General features: G+C 46.8%; 1 protein-coding gene across 2 annotated transcripts in view; it reads left to right on the forward strand.

Annotated features, from left to right (window-relative positions):
* The first annotated feature begins 11,642 nt into the window (after positions 1 to 11,642).
* The window catches only part of SOGA1 (suppressor of glucose, autophagy associated 1), a 92,064-nt gene continuing 87,316 nt past the window's right edge, over positions 11,643 to 16,390 (forward strand). For both annotated transcript variants that reach the window (XM_056845191.1, XM_056845192.1), the window contains exon 1: positions 11,643 to 11,792. The gene's annotated coding sequence lies outside the window, so the exon portion shown is untranslated. The remainder of the gene's footprint in view (positions 11,793 to 16,390) is intronic.

Consider the following 16,390-nt stretch of genomic DNA (forward strand, 5'->3'; position numbering starts at 1 on the left):
GACAGCCTGTGGGGGAAGAAGATCAGTTTAAAATAACTTGGATGACAATCTTTTAATGGGGGTGATTACCGTAAGTCAAGATCACAACGATTCTACTCAGCAGCACGCCCCACAAGCTACCCATATGAGGTGGTGCTGAGTATGCAGGGCATGTAGAAGTATTATGCTGACTTTGAGAAGCTCTTCCGAGCACCTGCTAGTTTGTGAGGTGCTGACTGTCTGCTATGCTGCTGAAGCCTAAGAATGAGGACACCCAAGATTTTAAGAACAGTCACAGCAGGTTCTTCCCTCACAGAGGAAGCCTGGCATTGCAAATCACATTGAAGAACTTACATTTCGGCAAGTTGAATTCTTGAACAGCTGCCCGTTGGGCCTCTCCGCTGTCTCCCCTCCCCTTTAAGCAGCACATGGACATTTCTTCGTGTGCCCTTCGCCTTGCTCACCAAAGGGCCCATTTAAAACAAATGCAAATCTTGTCGAAGGCTTTCACGGTCAGAATTCATTGGTTCTTGTAGGTTATCCGGGCTGTGTAACCGTGGTCTTGGAATTTTCTTTCCTGACGTTTCGCCAGCAACTGTGGCAGGCATCTTCAGAGTAGTAACACTGAAGGACAGTGTCTCTCAGTGTCAAGGGTGTAGGAAGAGTAATATATAGTCAGAAAGGGGTTGGGTTTGAGCTGAGTATTGTCCTGCAAAAGTATTGTCCTGTAAGTATCAAGATAATGTGCTAATGAGGGTATGGTATGTTAATATGGAACCATTGCATCCTGAAGTGATCTGTTAATGTGTGTAATCCAAAGCTAATCTGTATGGCTATTGTTGAATGTTGTCTTTGTCTGGAGGTTTTTCAGGGCAGGAAGCCAAGCCTTATTCATTCTTAAACTCTCCTCTTTTCTGTTAAAGTTGTGCTGATGTTTATGAATTTCAATGGCTTCTCTGTGCAATCTGACAAAATAGTTGGTAGAATTGTCCAGTCTTTCAGTGTCTTGGAATAAGACCCTGTGTCCTGTTTGTGTCAGTCCATGTTCAGCCACTGCTGATTTCTCAGGTTGGCCAAGTCTGCTGCAGAGAAGCCATTGAAATTCATAAACATCAGCACAACTTTAACAGAAAAGAGGAGAGTTTAAGAATGAATAAGGCTTGGCTTCCTGCCCTGAAAAACCTCCAGACAAAGACAACATTCAACAATAGCCATACAGATTAGTTTTGGATTACACACATTAACAGATCACTTCAGGATACAATGGTTCCATATTAACATACCATACCCTCATTAGCACATTATCTTGATACTTACAGGACAATACTTTTGCAGGACAATACTCAGCTCAAACCCAACCCCTTTCTGACTATATATTACTCTTCCTACACCCTTGACACTGAGAGACACTGTCCTTCAGTATTACTACTCTGAAGATGCCTGCCACAGTTGCTGGCGAAACGTCAGGAAAGAAAATTCCAAGACCACAGTTACACAGCCCGGATAACCTACAAGAACAAATGCAAATCTGTTTTTGGAAGCCTGTTTGGTTACATCACAGTTGCAGAGTTTTCCATGAGGCCAAACTTTTCTCCAGTTAGAAAGACTGCTAGAAAAGTATAGTATTGAGTTTTCAGATATCACTAATTTGTTTGCTATAAATGTGAGAGTACTTTCAAGCCAGCCCCACTGTTTAATTTTTGTGTTGTTTGTATGGGGGGTGGGTCATAATCACTGAGTGCTTGGATGGCAAGGGAATACAATGTGACGTACCAGGCAAAGGAGGTGAGCTTGAGAAATACCTTTCCCTCCCAAAAGTCATGCTTCCTTCAATGACAGCTGATGACTGCCCTGATTTTGCCAGGACAGTTCTAATTAAAGAAACTTCTCTTTCGGGACAAGCAGATGATTGTAAAATAGATACAGAATCTTAAATAAGTGTTTGGACTTATTTCAGCTCTTCCAGCAGCACGTGGCACACCCTCTTTGTATGTGTGGTTCGCAACCATAACCCAAATTGCACATATATTTCTGAATCAGCTGCTAACATGTTTGGCCCTAAAAAGAGAAGTCAACTTTAAGCTCCTTTGACAGATGAGATTCTATCTCTCTGGCCCACAAAACGTGCTCTCTGTTGTAAGCACCAGTAATTAATGCCAAGCATCAGTCTGAATTTTTAAATAACCTTGAGGTGTTGCTCGACAGCTTCTCTCTATGATTCTTACACATGCCTTGCTTGGCTCCTGTAATGTTCACGAGTCCATTTCAAGTTTTATATCAGTTCCCGGGTACTAGAATCTGGAGCAGTTCCTGCCAGGTTTTACTCTAAGCCGTCTAGAGGAATTGGTATGAAGGGCTCTGATGGGCCTTGGGTTCCCTATTAATTTTCTCCTGAAAAAAGTTACCATATGTTTAGTAAAGGACCATCAGCATCTTTCTGCATGGTTGCACCATCTGACAGCTCCCACTTAGCATAGCTCTAGGGTTGCCTGGTACCCCATGGCCACTGGTGGGGGATGGCAGGATAGCTCAATGGCAAAACTGGCTGAAGAAAAAGGTGGTGACCCTAGTGTGGGTTGGAGAGATTCCCCTCCTAGGCTTGCCAGGTCCCCTCTCCAGCCACTGGTGGAGGTGTGTGTGGGGGGTAGAGTTGCCAGATCCAAGTTGGGAAACTCCTGGAGATTTGGGGATGGAGTCTGGGGAGGGGTGGGGTACAATGTCACAGAGTTCACCCTCCAAGTCATCCATTTTTTCCCCCAGGGGATCTGATCTCTGTAGTCTAGAGATGAGCTGTAATTCCGGGGGATCCCTGAGTCCTACACGGAGGCTGGCAACCCTATCCCCTCCCCTGGTCCCTGCATTCTGCTTTGTCCGATTCATTGTAGTTTGTGTGTCTAAAATGTTGATCAGTTGCTTCTGAATTTTATTAGTTGCAAGCATTAAAAATGCTTTTTGCAGCTTCCAACTTTCACCTAGAATTTCCAAATAAAAATTACAACAATTACACACGATAGCTGTATTATTGTAAGACAAAGCTGCACATGATGGTCTATGAGGGCTTCCTGTTCTTATCATACTGAACAATCCTTGCAATGCAGGGATATCTGGCAACCCTGTTTTCCCTACTTAGCTTCCAAACCTCTCTGTGAGTCGAGCTCTCTTCTGCTAGTTTACAGGCTGGCAAAGAGAGAGAGAGAGAGAGAGAGCCCTTGCAAATCGCCATGAGTTGGCCTCCCTGCCCACTATTTTCCTTCTGCCTCACTTGCTGCGTTTGGAGACAAAATTAACTGTGGCATTAATTGGTTGCTCAGATTCACTGAACAGACACCTAATTGTACTGGAGGACTGATGATAAAACCATTTGGGAGGCCAGCATGGTGTAGTGGTTAAGAGCGCCAGACTCTAATCTGGAAAACAGGGTTTGATTCCCCACTCCTCCACATAAGTGGTGGACTCTTAATCTAGTGAACTGGGTTTGATTCCCTGCTCCTCCACATGAAGCCTGCTGGGTGACCTTGGTTTTCAAATATATCTGCATGGGCACAAACCCACAAATGGTTTTGGTAATTGTGCCAGCTCATCCTGCTAATTAAGATGGAGGGCACTGAGGTCCTATCATGGCTGTCAACCTCTCCAGAAAAGAGATTATGCCTCCAGACCAACCGTTTTGAGCCTGTGGGCACCTTTGGCATTCGGACACTGGATAGTGGAGCCAGAGCCAACCACAACATGGCTTCCACAAAAGGTGGCGCCAACCACAAAATCTCAGGGGTGAGATTATGCATAACTTTAATAGTAGCTCTTAAACATTTCAGGTAGAAGCTCTGTTTAACATGAAGTGTATTCTTTTGAAGTGATACTGTATTTTTCATATGCTCAGCAGCACAAGGTATTCATTGCTACTGTCACTGCCATATGGAATGTAGTAACGTCATGGGCTCCTATTGGGTATGGTCTGTGATGTTACGTATACCCACACAATGGAGAAAAAAGGGTACCTGGTTGCATTTTCATCAGCTGCTGAAAATTTTGAGCACACCATTATCTTAGCTTTGTGGTTGAATCATAGTTCAGATCAGATTTAAACAATGATTTTGAGCCAATTTGCAACCATACTGAGAGACAACTGCTTCGCTGCCAGGTCTTCTGATGCAGTCACAATTGTAGAGTAGAAGCTTTTGTAAGCTCTGCCTGCAGCTGCTGTATGCAAGTCACATGACTTCCTGATATGCGCTGAATGCCAGCTTAGATTTACACCCTGATAATGTAATGTTTTATAAGATACTGAATTACAGTTCTACAGACTTGGGGAAGACAGTGTAGAACCCATTTAAAACAAAACAAAACCACAGCAGATCCTCCCTCCCAAATAAATATTCAAATTAACTTTTAGAGGAATCTATTCTGAATTTGTGTCTACGTTGCATCCTTCTGGTATCTGCAGCCAATTGGTGCCTAGAGCTGAATCTCACAGAAACGTAACCAAGAGAGAAAATGCATACAGAACTAGCAGTTAGTTTTATCAGGACCAGGTTCAGAGACATGAACACTCTTTGGTGAATCAGATTGTCAAGCCACAAATATTTGTGTCAACAAGCCTACGCACATGGTTGTACACACATGGTTCTCGTCACACATTTTCAAAGGGTTACCATAAGTATGATAGAATTTGTCTTTTTAAACATACACACACAGCAGTCATTGGAAAGGCATGGGAAAGTAGAAGATGCTGCTTGGTGTGTGTATAATGTGCAGGCTTCCTAGGATGTTCAGAGAGGGGCTGTAGCTCATTATGAGAACACATGTGTTGTATACAGTAAGTCTCAGCATCTGGTATCTCTAGCTAATCTTTCTCAAGCTTTTGAACTTTTGCTTCCCTTCTAAATTGTCTGTTCTACAGGTGAATATGCAGATATCTTTGGATATAGTTTTCTGTGTGTAGCTTATGGCTGTGGATCAAAGGTAGTAATCTCACATAACAGTTTGTTTCTGAACCCTCCTAAAGTCACACATAGGGAAATGTAAGAACAAAGGTCTTTCTGAATTCCCTTCTTCAAAAATCACATAGGAATGGTGGGACTGGAAGGGTTCAGTCACCATCAATGTGGATCAATGCAGGTCCACTGACCTACCTACACCCACCTAAGTCCATTGAAGTCAGTTGGTTTAAAAGGGTGTAACTCTCCGCTTCGAATTCCACTGCTAATCTACATAGGTCCTTGGTTTGTGATGGAGGAAGGCAGTACCTACCTCCAATTCTGTCCCTCAGTTGAACTTCATGTTTGCCATCATGGTGCCCCAAACTACAGTTTGAGAACCAGACAGGTGAAGTTAACAGGATCTTAGTGAATTGCTGCTGCTTCGAGTAGACAATACTAGGCTTTAGAGACCAGTGCTCTAATTCAGTGTAAGAGTGTTTCATATATTCGTAACTATGCTAGTGCATACTTATGTTTTCCTGCTGTTGAAAGAAGCCTGCCCAGGTTGGTGTAGTAGTGCAGTGGGGAAACAGGAAGCCTACAGCACCTGGGATGGGGAAAAGTTCAGCCTTTACACCTTGAATAACAACAAAATTAAGAGGCCAAAGCCAGTCCTATTCTTCATGATTCTGTGCAGGTATAATGAAAAGAACATGTCTTGTTTTAAAGTTTGGTGAATCAAATTGAGCTTTCTCTGAAGACCAAGCCCCTTACTCCTTGTCATCTCCTGTGGAATGTGTGTGTATGCTCAATTTCCTGTCTGCTCAGGCTGTGGAATGTGTATTCCAGGACATGTAGTAAGGGATAGACTCACCTCTACCTTCCTACACGGTTCCAGTGCCTTGTTTGCATTCTCTTCTCTGATTGGCTTGTTGGCTAGTTTTACAGTCCCTTATCATATTGGTCCAAAAGGTCTGGTTGCCAGTTATGAATGAAGACTGAAAGAAGTGTTGGTTCTATTGTTCAAATGAGCACCTACATCTACCAGATGATCCTTGCATGGTGTGAATTTCCTGTTGCTATTCCCTCCATCTTAGAGTGACCAAAAACAGAGAACTGAAGCAGAATGGGGCCAGAACTGACAGGGGGGAAAACTCATGCAGAAAAGCCCAGCCATCGTAGCTTGCTGGGTAACCCTGGGCCAGTCACACACTCTTAGCCTAACCTACCTCACAAGGTTGTTGTCAGGATATAATGGAGGAGAAGAGAATAATGTAAGCCACTTTGGATTCCCATTGAGGAGAAAGGCAGAATAGAAGAACAAGACAATAAGTATAAAATTACAGGTGGAAAGGCATAATCTGGATATTAGGTGTTGTTGTTTTTTTTACTGTGAGAGTAGTTCAGCAGTGGAATTGGCCGCCTAGGGAGGAGGTGAGCTCCCCCTCACTGGCAGTTGTCAAGCAGAGGCTGGACAAACACTTGTCAGGGATTCTCTAGGCTGATCCTGCATTGAGCAAGTGGTTGGACTAGATGGCCTGTATGTCCCCTTCCAACTCTATGATTCTAAGTAAATAAATAACATATAATCACAAGAGCTACATTTCTAATCTATCTGGTTGAATATATTACTTCCCCTCCGACCCCAGCATCTAACAGTGCAATCCTAAGTGAGTTATATCCTTTTACCACACCCACTGCCCTGACCTGGATGGCCCAGGCTAGCCTAATCTCACCAGATCTTGGTTAGTACTTGGATGGGAGATCACCAAGGAAGTCCAGGGTTGCTATGCAGAGGCAGTCAATGGCAAAGCGCCTCTATTAGTCTCTTGTCTTGAAAATCCTAAGGGATCACCATCAATTGGCTGTTACCATATGGCACTTTCCAGCAACACTACGCCTGCTGAATTCAATGGACACAGAAGAGTATAACTTTGCTTAGCACTGAACTGTAAATTTAGGATAGTTCTACCATATATGGGAAAAGTCTGCCAAGCATTTCCCACAGTGCCCGCATGCATCATGTCCGTGACTGTAAATTTTACTCAGTTTAGAAAGGTTAGGGCACCAGTCATACAGGATGCCCAGTGTTTGCCCCACTGAGCTGAGAGGTCCTGCAGCACTGGATTGTAGACTGCTCAGTTTGGCTTGCTCCCAGGCCATTTTCACTTCCCAGTCTGTTCTTGCTATTATGGATACATCATGACATCTCCTTGTGTGGCCATAAACATGAACATGATCACAAGGGAGAAAGGAAGGAACAAATATTGATGAATGAAATATCCGGATTCAAAAAATCATATTAGAAAAGAGAAGAAGGCAGCAGACTGGAAAAAGAATAATATTCAGACTCGTTGATTTGACAAAGAAGGTAGAGTGGAAACTTGTTAGGAAGAAATGATGCTGTTGGAAGAGAATCAAAAGGCTGCCATAAACCAAGCTGAAGGAAAGTACCTTTGGCAAATAACTGAAACAATCTTGTTCTATAAATAGCGTTCTATTAAATAAACTCTGGCAGAACTGAGCTAACAATTGTTGATAAACAGAAACAGCCAGACTACAAGGGAGTAGCAGCATAGTTGGGGAAAGAGTTCAGCTTGAACAACTGCCCCGTGGTGACAATTCAAGGTAAAAGCTATCACGAAAGAGGCCTTGGTGTCAGTGTTAAAATTGTGGTCTACAGTTGGCGTGTAAAACATGTATGGCACCTTTAAGACTAACAATGTTTTTTTTCCAGCATAAGCTCTCAAGAGCCAGAGTTTTCTTCATGAGAAATAACATTTAATCTGATACAGGAGTCACGAACGGTTTATGCTGGAAATAATTACACCCGTCTTTAAAATGCCAGTGGACTCTTGCTTGTTTTGGTGCAAAAGATTAACACAGCTGACTGTCTGGAAACTATTATCATAGGCGGCATATGATATGTGCACCAACAGTGCGCTGCACTGTAGATTTGTGTATTGTAGGAAACAAATGAATTTTGTAAACCAAATGAATTGAAAACAAATGAATTTTTAGGTTGGAAGTCCCTGGTTCAGATCTCAGCCCAGTCATTAACTTACTGGGTGGCCTTAGGAAATCCATTACCTCTGCGACTCAGTTCCCCCACGTGTATTATAATTGGGGGGATAATCATAACGACCTACTTTACAGGGATAGCGCACGGATTACCAAGATGTTTCTAATATCCCTCTGCAAAGAAAGGGTCAGTTGGAACTTGAGAGGAAGGAAGCCCCAAGGGGCTGACTTCCAAGTGCCCACTGCTGCGAAAGCCATGCTTGGAAGTAATGATTTGGAAAGCCATTTTTGGATTTGTAACATAATGATGCTTTCCTGATGCTCACCTGGATGCAAGCGTGGCTTAGGAAAGGCCCTAGGAAAGATTTACATAATGAAGTACTTGAAGGGCTGTCATATAGAGGGTGGCAAGTTGCTTTCTGTTGCCCCAGAAGGTTGAACCAGAACTAACGGGTTGAAATTAAATCAAAAGAGTTTCCGTCTAGACATTAGGAATAATTTTCTAGCAGTTAGAGCGGCTCTTCAGTGGAACAGGCTTCCTCGGGAGGTGGTAAGTGCTCCTTCCCTGGAGGTTTTTAACAAAGACTAGATGGCCATCTGTCAGCAATGTTGATTCTGTGATCTTAAGCAGATGATGAGAGGGAGGGCATCTTGGCCATCTTCTGGGCATGGAGTAGGGGATCACTGGGTGTGTGTGGGGGGGAGGTAGTTGTGAATTTCCCGCATTGTGCAGGGAGTTGGACTAGATGACCCTGGTGGTCCCTTCCAACTCTATGATTCTAAGATAAACCAGAATATGTTGTGTGTAGGTACTTTGGTGGCTACACCAGACATATGCCTGTTTCCTGCTCCTTAGCAAGCCACTGCTTTCAGAAGTAAAAACAGAAGCCTCATGTTTTCCCCAAATTAAAAGTGTTAAAATACTCAGGAACACGAGTTCCTGTGCTAGGCGACTCTGTTCAGGTACACTGGGGCACATGCGTGGGGCAGAGTTGTGTCGATTGGCGTCATGATCCCCCTTGTGTGTTCTCCAGCAAGGCCTGTGAGGAGTGAAACTAGCAATCCCTTCAGAGGTAGGAAGCAGCACTGCTCTGAATCCCTGTCTGGTGGCTAGATTCTAAAAAGAGCGTCATACATTTGCCGGAGAAGCCGCAGCCCTCTAAGGCCATTTATGCATGGGAGGTTTTGCCTTGGATTTGCCACTCTCTAGATGCACATTTTCCTCATCCGAATTCTCAAAACTCTGCATGGAGGGGGCTTATTGCTGAGCTTTGAGAATTTGGGTGGGGAAAAATATGCATCTAGACAGCAGCAAATCCAAGGCAAAGCCTCCTGTGCATTGCTGCCACTGAATCCCAGTGATGAAGTTAATCTCTGGTGACAGAGGACAGAAATGCACTCTGCGTATGTTCAGAAGCACTTGATTCCAAAACCATTCGGGCCTGTCTTCAAAATCAGTTCCGGGACTAACCTTTCTTGAAATGTGAAAACGTATGGGAGGTCTTGCCTTGGGTTTTCCCTCTCTAAGTACACATTTCCCCCAGCCAAATTCTCAAAACGCAAAAAAAAGCCCCCGTGCAGTTTATAGAATTTATATGGGGAAAATGCATCTAGAGAGCGGCAAATCCAAGGCAGAACCTCCCGTGCATAAACGAGATGCACATATTTGGATGGGGGAAACGTGCATCTGGAGAGCGGCAAATCCAAGGCAAAACCTCCCGTGCATAAATGTGTGTGTGCGTGTTAAGTGCGGTCAAGTCGCTTCCGACTCATGGCGACCCTATGAATGAAAGTCCTCCAAAATGTCCTATCTTTGACAGCCTTGCTCAGATCTTGCAAACTGAGGGCTGTGGCTTCCTTTATTGAGTCCATCCATCTCTCGTTGGGTCTTCCTCTTTTCCTGCTGCCCTCAACTTTTCCTAGCATGACTGTCTTTTCCAGCGACTCTTGTTGTCTCATGACGTGACCAAAATACGACAGCCTCAGTTTAGTCATTTTAGCTTCTAGGGTCAGTTCAGGCTTGATTTGATCTATAACCCACTGATTTGTTTTTTTGGCAGTCCACGGAATCCGTAACACTCTCCTCCAACACCACATTTCAAAGGAATCTATTTTCTTCCTATCAGCTTTCTTCACTGTCCAGCTTTCACACCCATCCATAGTAATAGGGAATACGATGGCATGAATTAACCTAGTCTTGGTGGCCAGAGTCACATCCTTACACTTCAAAATCTTTTCCAGCTCCTTCATGGCTGCCCTTCCCAGTCTCAATCTCCTTCTGATTTCTTGGCTGCAGACTCCCTTTTGGTTGATGGTGGAGCCAAGGAATAGAAAGTCTTGAACCATTTCAGTTTCCTCATTGTCCACCTTAAAGTTGTGTAATTCTCCTGTAGTCGTTACTTTTGTTTTCTTTTTTGTAGCTTCTAGGGTCAGCATAAACGAGATGCGCATATTTGGCTGGGGGAAAGGTGCCTCTGGAGAAAGGCGCGCCAAAGAGAGGTCGGAGAGGCGCCGTATTCTGTGTTGGGGCGAAAACGGACGGTCGCTTGAGCCTCCTTTCTTCCCTGTTCCAGCCAGGATTCAGCCAGGATCGAACGCACGAACGTTCTTCCCTGTTCCAGCCAGGATTCAGCCAGGATCGAACGCACGTGCGTTCGATCCTGGCTGAATCCTGGCTGGAACAGGGAAGAACGTTCGTGCGTTCGATCCAGGCTGAACGTTCTTGGAACGTTCGTGCGTTCGATCCTGGCTGAATCATGGCTGGAACAGGGAAGAACGTTCGTGCGTTCGATCCTGGCTGGAACGTTCGTGCGTTCGAAGAACGTCCGTGCGTTCGATCCCGGCTGAATCCTGGCTGGAACAGGGAAGAAAGGAGGCTCAAGCGCCCTTGTTGGTTTTTTGAAGCGGCTTGATCCCGCGGAGGAGGCGTGCTCGGCGGCTCAGCCGTCGGGAGAAGGGGGTCGCTGTTGCCTCGAGGATCGCCGCGCCCCTCGCGCGCCCCTCTCCGCCTTTTGTTCCCAGCCCGCGCGCGTCACCGGCTCAGCGGCTGGGCGGAGAGAGAGAGGAGCGGCCGGAGACGGCGACGGCGCGGGAGAAGCAGCAGCGGCGCGGCCAGGGCGGAGCGCGCGCGGGGAGCCGCCGGCCGCGGGCGAGGATGGCGCCGAGGAGCCGCCCCGGCCCCAGGCGGCTGCAGTGAGGGGGACCCCGCCGGGGATGGAGTGCGGGCCGCCCCCGGCCCCGGCCCCCACGCCGCCGCCGCCGCCGCCGCCCGAGAAGAAGAAGAAGAAGGTGCAGCGGGCGCCGTCCCCGGCCAGACCCAGGGATGTCCCCGGCTGGTCTCTGGCCAAGAGCCGGCGCGGCGCCCACCCGGCCTCGCCGGCCTCCTTCTCCGCCAAGCCCAAGGACGGCCGCGGCGACAGGAAGGGCAAGGCCGGGCCGTCGGCGGGGGCGCGGGGCTCCGGCAAGGGCGCGGCCGGCCGGGCGGGGGCCCGCCTGAAGGCGCGGGGCCGCCTGGCCGCGGCCGCCGAGGGGGCCCCCGCCGCCTGCGGCCCCCCGGCCGCCCTCAGCCTCACCGACAGCAGCTCGGAGGCGGCGTCGGACTGCAGCGCCCCCGAGGAGGCCCCCCGGCTGCTCTCGCCGCTGCAGCCGGGCGGCCTGAGCGGCAGCGACCCCGAGTCGCCCCCCGGCAGCCGCCCCGCCGCCGCCGCCTCCCCGCTGCCCGACGACCCGTCCGCCGCCGCCTCCTCCTCGGGGGCCAGCAGCCGCCTGCCCCTCAGCGCCTCGCTCGCCTTCTCCGACCTCACCGAGGAGCTGCTGGACGCCGGCCTCGCCAGGGAGCTGGAGGAGCTGCGCTCCGAGAACGACTATCTCAAGGTGAGCGGGACGGACGGACGGACGGACGGCCGGCCAGCCGACGGGGTCCCCGGGCAGCCCCGCGCGGGCGGGCGGGCTGCGGGGCTGTTCATGCCACGCAGTCCCCCTCTTGCGAGCGCCGCTCAGGCTAAAGGGGCGGGAGGATCATGGGCTGGGGACCGGGCACGCTCCCTCCCACCATCGCAGAGCCCCTTCAAACACAACTGCCCCCAAAGGAGAGCTGATGGCGGCCCCCTCTCCTGCCCGCTCACATCGTAAAATCAAATTAAACAGGTGCTTTTTTCAGCGTCGTGGAAGACAAGCCTCATATACGCAGGGAAGACCGTTTAGTTGTGAATTTCCTGCATTGGGCAGGGGGTTGGACTAGATGACCCTGGGGGTCCTTCCAACTCTTTGATTCTGTGGCATCTTGCAGAATTCTAAAGCCTTTAGGAACAGGCGGCCCTGGGGAGGGGAGAACAGGTGGCACAGGCCATTTATGCAGGGTCAGTTGGGATGCTCACTCAAAGCTCTTTTTTAAAATGCGACCTTTACAATGCCTATTCGCGGTCCCTACGCGAAAGGAGACATTCCACCCCCCCACACACACTCGCCTGCTCCTTTGTTCCTTCCGTTAGCAACCGCTATTTGCATAACTAACACGGCTGTCATTTTGCATGCTTCCTTGAGGGGATTCTTCCAGGCAGGGGCGGAGCAAGCACAAAAGGTTGCATTAAAGGGGCTCTTAAGAAATGCGAAGCAGGTATGCGCCGGCTTTGCAGTCACTTCCTAAATGACGGTTCAGCGTGAAAACTTCAAAAAAAAATGTGGGGCACTTCAGCCTGGAACGCACTGCTAATTACCAAGCATAAATGGCCGCAGTCCCATACAAGACCTCTTCCAGCACCATGGCACTCCCTGACACAAATGTCCATCAAATCCTATGGGCCTGATGCATGGCGTCTTTAGACTACATCTGTTGCCAGCCAGAATTTTAGAATGTCCCCTTAAGCACAGATTCCCTGTAATGTAAGATAATTCTCTCTCCCCAGCATCTGATGGTCACCCAGCATTATAAAGCTCCTTCTAACAGACATTCCTGTGCCTCATGGAGGCACTCATGAATACTCATGAATAAAGACACCCCCCCTAGTATAGATTCACTGGGACAGACAATCTGTAGTATTGATGACTTTCCTTTTCTAGAACCATATTGGGGGGGGGGGGAAATTCCACAGCCATATTTGACTGAATACTCATATCGCAAGAGAATATACCTTCTTTCTAGTATCACACCCATCAAATAGAACCAGATGCAGTGACTTGATAAAATCATCTGCTTTTAATACCATAGAAAGCTAGGATGGAAGTGATTCCTTGCAGTTCCACAGACGGTATTTTACAGTTTCACAGCAACATATAGCAAAAAATACTCCTTGGTTCCCTCAGACAGACACATATCAATACTAAGGAGATTTTTAGTATCATAATTAAGCTTACAAGGAGAGGCAATCCTGATTGTCCCATCAATCAAAGATGCATGTTTGATGGGTACTTGAGAGGGGGCCTTCTCAGTGGCAGCCCCACTGTGATGGAACTGCCACCCCAGGGAGGTGTGCCTGGCCCCCTCACTTTTGATCTTTAGGAGGCAACTGAAGACTGCTTTATTTAGGACTGCATGTAATTAAAGCAGTCCTACATTGTGATTTTAAAAGTTTAGGTTTTCTGTTTGTTAATGTTTCTATGTATTTTATTAATATTGTAAGCGGCCTTGAGCTCCGAAGGAAGAAAGGTGGCTGATTAAATATATTAAATAAATAATAAGTAAATAAGCTTTCAGGAACTAGCACCTGCTACATCATATGTGTGAAGGGTGCCCTCAGTTGTCAGATAACACACACACACACAGGTCAGAGAGCAATGAAATCAATGCAAGCCTGTGACATTTCTTTACAAAGCTCAGATGTGACTGTTTACAACAGCATGTACAAATGATAACACAATATTGCTTATCTAACAATTATACTCTTCTAAGCCTATTGAGTTTAGTGGATGGGCACAGCAAACCTGAAGGGGTGTGTGGTTAAATGGTACCTGGGGTGCCACACCACCTCCAGAGCAGCTTCAGCGGTGCAGTGGGGAATTAAAAATAGATTTCCCCCTAAGCCCCGTGAAACTCTCTATAGAATTTCATGGGGCTACTCCTGCCTTTTAGCAGGTGTAACTTCGTGCCAGCTAAAGGGGGTGTTCCCAGGCCGAAAGGGGTTAGGGAGCCGACTAATATCAGTTCCACTCCTGGGAACGCCCCTCTGGCCGCCGGCACAAGTGCTCGCGCTGGAAAAAATGCTAGCGGGGAGGCATCGCCGGCGCCCAAGGCTTGCACTGCTGCATCGTCCCCAGAACTGCAAGTTGCTCTGCACCGGCATCCTTGCCACTTTGGACGGTGCAAGTGGCTTGGACGCCAGCACTGGAGTCACGCCGGCTGCTAAGTAGCACCGCCCCCTCAGGATTGTTAGGTTAGAAGAGTGTAACTCTGAAACCATTATTACTGGTGAGTGCTGATTGGAAGTATAAAACTTCATGATAAAATCTAATTTGCAGTTTCATGACCCTGTGGAATTATTTTGTTGAATAGAGGTGACTTTTAAGTTAGCCGCAGACTCCTCCCACCTGCTAATTCTCCCCTGTAAATGCTCCTCTGTGTTCAATTAATAAGGCCAACATATTGTTTTCTCTGTGACGTGGGGCCCTCATAGCTCCACAGAGTGAACACCTTCAAGTTTCACGTTTGTCAAAGTTGAACTTTCCAGTATAAAAGATCCAGCATTCTTGAAGCATAACATTTATCCTTTGCCCCGAGAGCTTCTTGTTTTGGAGGTAGTTGTGTTTTTTGAAAGCATTGGTGTGGTCTCGAAATGTTCTTGGATACATTTGGTCCTGTCGGGTGTGCTTCTCTCTCCACATCCATAATTACAAGGTAGTCTTAAGATATTTTTGCACATGCTCTCAGGGAGCATCCACTTGGAGAAAGCATTTGGCAGTGTGTTCCCAAACTATGCCATTCATCTATTTATTGTTTTGTTGCTGGAAATGTACTGGGTTTTCTTCTGTTCTAGCTACCCATCCAACATGGGGCTATACAGCATTGGTTATACAGCCTGCACTGTTACTTTCCATCTTCAACAAGTGGAAAATGTAGCTTCTTTCTTGAAGGATTTTTCCCCCTATGTGCTTTCTGTGCTTCTGGTTTAGGTAAATTAATAGCCTGGCAAGTTGCCTAGCCAAATTGCTCTCAGAGTGGTGTGGTGGGAAAGCTACAGCAGTTCTTGGATAATGTAAGAATATTGCTTGACAGGTTAGCCTTGTGGTTTCTGGAATGGAAGCAGTAGTCGGGCTGCTTCTTGGTTCGGTTCCTGGCCAGCTTCTTTTGCAATGATGGGTTTATTTTGCAGGGTTGGTGTTGGCATGGCAACACTTCTAGGGATTCATTGAATGGCTGTGTATAACAACCTGCTCTGAAGGTGAATAAGGTTGCTGACTGAAACAAGGGTTCCTAGTGAGGTATCTAGCAACAGAAAAGAACATGAGTCCTAGAAGTATAAGGCCATATGCATGCTTATTGCAAAACAAAACAAAAGGACAACCCCCCCCCCCAATACAATGGTCTCACCAGACTTTCTGTATGAAAGAAGCTGGAGGAAAGTCACTCGAAATACAAGATGGTTGTGTATTGCTTTTTCTAGGGATATTTTATACACACTGGTTTCATTCCTCTTCTGCAGAGCAATTCTTCACCATCTTTTTAACATAAAAGACCCAGCACTGGAATTTTGTCTTTGTTTGGGCATACATCTGTGGGCATCCATTGCATGAGAAAGTCACTCGCTGCCAGATCCTTTGCTAGAAACCCTTGCAGGATGTTCCAGCCTTTCCTCTTCCATTGCTGTTGGCTCCCATATACCTTCACCTTTTGCTGAATGGTAAAATGAGTGCTAATTCCAGACACTGTGCTCATACAAGCATTAACTGTTGGTTTATACTCTTCTTGCAGGCATTCTCTGATGTTTGACAAAGTTGGGGGCCCACCATGACCAAATTTGGCTATATGATGGTGTGTGGAGAGATCGTAATTTTGACAGTTTAAATTGGAATTACCTAGCACTACTTTTCTTGCTATTTATGGCCAAATTACACACGGCATTGAAGTTTGATGGATCTTGAAGGAAAAATTCTCCAATAGATTATTTCCCCACAAATATCTATTGAGCTTTTTTGTTTGTTTGTTTGTTTGTTTGTTTGTTTGTTTGGCTTCCTGGGATTAAAGCAGCCCGGGAAAGTGGATTTTCAGTTGGGGAAACAATCTAAGTGAAGCTGGGGCCCTGACCCACAGTGGAGCCCCTCAAGGGTAAAATAATACTAGAGGAATTCCAATCATGGAATACCATCACCATGTGTAGTTTGACATATCCCAACTTCCTCAGCTTGTGGTAAGCATTTTATAGCGCCATCCTATGAACACTTTCCTGGGAGTAAGCCCCATTGTATAGACATTAATAGTGTTCAGACCTGATTAGGATTGCTCTCAGGATCTAGAGACAGGGTAGCATTTATCAAGGGGC

The sequence above is a fragment of the Euleptes europaea genome, chromosome 2, assembly GCF_029931775.1.
Source record: "Euleptes europaea isolate rEulEur1 chromosome 2, rEulEur1.hap1, whole genome shotgun sequence".
Classification (NCBI taxonomy): domain Eukaryota; kingdom Metazoa; phylum Chordata; class Lepidosauria; order Squamata; family Sphaerodactylidae; genus Euleptes; species Euleptes europaea.